At 39.1% G+C, this 2,883-nt stretch overlaps 1 non-coding gene across 1 annotated transcript; it reads right to left on the reverse strand.

Moving 5' to 3' along the window:
- Positions 1 to 1,009: 1,009 nt before the first annotated feature.
- LOC123344775 lies at positions 1,010 to 1,122 on the reverse strand. Its single transcript, XR_006572655.1, has one exon. It is a non-coding gene; the product is annotated as a U5 spliceosomal RNA (small nuclear RNA).
- Positions 1,123 to 2,883: the final 1,761 nt, after the last annotated feature.

The raw sequence follows: 2,883 nt of genomic DNA on the forward strand, positions 1-2,883 counted from the left end.
CCACTAGATGACTAACTCAAAGGCAGCCTAATTCGTTCAGGGTTCTAAAGCTTGGAGACTGACGTTGAATTCCAACTGATGATTTCTCCCCCCTTTTTATTGCTCCCTCATTCTCAGAAATCTGTGTTTATTCGTCAGGTTACACCTAGCTGAAAAAGCTCTATATCACATGACTTCCCTTTGCTACTATCATTTGTCTCGGAGATTGTACACTCCCCACGGTTCATGTAGAGAAGGCCGGTCGTAATTTAGCTCCTTCTTTGAGAGAGGGCAAACTGAAGTTCGTGGAGATTTTAAGTTCACCGCTAAACCTTAAACATAACTAAAAGTCGGTAGCATATTTTGGTTCTAATGGGGAGTATAGTGATTAGAGGAAACCGGAATCTGACACTTTTGTTTAACTTATGCAGTGAATGAGACCAGATACAGTGTCATACTGGGAGAACTCCTGAACTCTGTCTCTTGCCATATCTCTCTAGCCCACTGTTGAGTCTTTTGCTCATTATACAAAAAACACAATATTGAGGAACCTCACAGGCTTTGCAGGGTCCAAATAACCATGTTTGCTAAATATATAAAACATGCAAGAGCAGGTTCCCTATACACTGCCCTGACTGGTTTCTGGTGGCTTCTAAAAGCACAGGGATGCCACTAGAGGGCTCACAAATTATTTAAAGAAGTGATTTTCTTTAGGCTGCATACCCCTTTCCAAATAATGTAGTCTATCACATACCCCCTTCTGAGCTAGGGTCATAATATACCTATGATTAGATTGCCAAGTCTTGCTAAATAAAATGTGTTGTCCGTCATTACAGGATTCTTCTCACATATCCCCTAATGAGAACTCACCTACTCGTAGGGGTACACGTACCCCAGTTTGAAAACCACTGATTTAATGGGACACTACCCTAGAGGAATACTCTATACCTACTTCCTGTGAAGTATCTGTAGAGCCCACAAGATGGACTATGCCACAGAGAGTATCATATTGTATTTTGACCCAAAGGGTGGCTTTTTTTATAACCTAATCTTCTATATATGGTGTGAGTGTAGATAAATGTTCCTCTCCATGGAAAGCTTTAGTAAAAGGCAAAAGATTTATATGATCTGAAGAGACTACAAAGTGGCTGAATCTTTGCAATAGGAGGTTAATCTCCCTGGAGGAAAGCTGGGCAGGTGGGAACCTGTTAGAAAACTCTCTCCTCAGGAGAAGAAGGGAGAAGTAGTTTAAACATCGGCCATCTTCTGTGGAAGAGTGTGCTATATTGTTCCATTCCTATATATCAATCTAGCACACAGCCCAAGAGTAAGAGGATTCTGCCTTTGGTATCGAGGACAATCTTCTAGTATTTTAACTGTTTTATTGTTGGTCATGAGGAAGAATGAAATGGAGAAAGAGAGATTAACACTCATGATGTGAAGCGCATGCCTAAAATAAATACTCACTAAAACGAAAATGAAATATAATGGCATTGGAAGCAGAGAACAATTGCCTTTATGAAGGGTCACCTAAATAAAAGATTGCATTTCACACAGGGTACTAATCTGCTCAGTGATTGTATTTAGTCTGCCAAATCATAGTTTAAAAACAAAACAAAACAAAACTAGAGAGGCTAAAGAATTTTCAAACTGAAAGAGCAGTGCTGCAGATGTGACTTGTAATTATCTTGCTGTTTTGTATTCTGCTGGAATTTCACTGCATTGAAATGCATTTCTAAAGATCAGAAAGGGTTGCAATCACATCTGGAGGTTATTTTGTTGGCATAATGGATTAGTAAATAGTATTACTGAAGATGAGGAATGATGCTCTGCATATCTTCTATCTGTACATCTCATACTTGGGGTAGTTTGAAAAACAATATTAGTGATCATCCAGGTTCTTATATCAGATTTAGAGTAAAGTTCTGAAGCCAACAGTGAGGGTAGGACTTTCAAGATGTATGAATATTATCCAATCTTTGTTCTATAATGTTTTGTAAATTAAAGATAAATTGAGCTGATGGAAACCCATCTAGTGAGCAAGAATACTTCTTGTTCTGAAAGATATTTTGTAGCCTGCGCAGTCACATAATTAAAAACAATGGAGACTTTGTAAATAAGAGCAAAGTTGAGAAGGAAGGAATATGGAAATATTAGGTTAGCGGAAACCTTTCCTGTAGAAGTGTCAATGTATCTAGGCCAAACATCATTGACTGAAGAGATGGGAAATATAATGCACAAACTGCAGTGAGTCAGTTGCCTAAACAGCTGGGACCAAATCCTCAGATGGTGTAAGTCAGCACAGTTCCACTGGAGCTACACCTACTGAGAATCTGCCCCCCTATACTTTAGCAGGTCATAGATGTTTGATCTTACTTGCAGAAATACTAAAAATGTGGCACCGCAATATTGTACTGTGTTTCCTCCAGTCCTTGGTGCACCTAATTAATTAAAAATAATAGAAGTGCTGGCCATTTATGACACCTTTGCTGTTCCATTCGTGGGTGAGCTTTGTTTTCAGAAATGAGATCAGAGATGGAGGAAGTAGGTAGTTTCACCATTGTGACCAAAAAAACTCCCAATGATTAGGATATTGTCATTGTAATGTTTATCCTCACCTCTCCCTCACAAGATGACAATACCCATAGCTACCAGTGCAAAGATATACTGTTGTGTCCAAAACTGAAAAGCAAGCACCCTTCATAATACTCCGTAACATTCATTTCTTTAACTTCCTCTTGTCAGAAATCAATTTGAAAGTAGGGTTGCCTCCAGGATTGTCCCGGAGTGCCCAGGAATTAAAGGTGAATCTTAAATGAAAGATTATGTCATGTGATGAATCCTCCAGGAATACGTCCAACCAAAATTGGCAACCCTAGTTGGAAGAGTTTGTTCCAGTCTTTG

Source organism: Mauremys mutica, chromosome 11 (assembly GCF_020497125.1).
Source record: "Mauremys mutica isolate MM-2020 ecotype Southern chromosome 11, ASM2049712v1, whole genome shotgun sequence".
NCBI classification, from domain to species: domain Eukaryota; kingdom Metazoa; phylum Chordata; order Testudines; family Geoemydidae; genus Mauremys; species Mauremys mutica.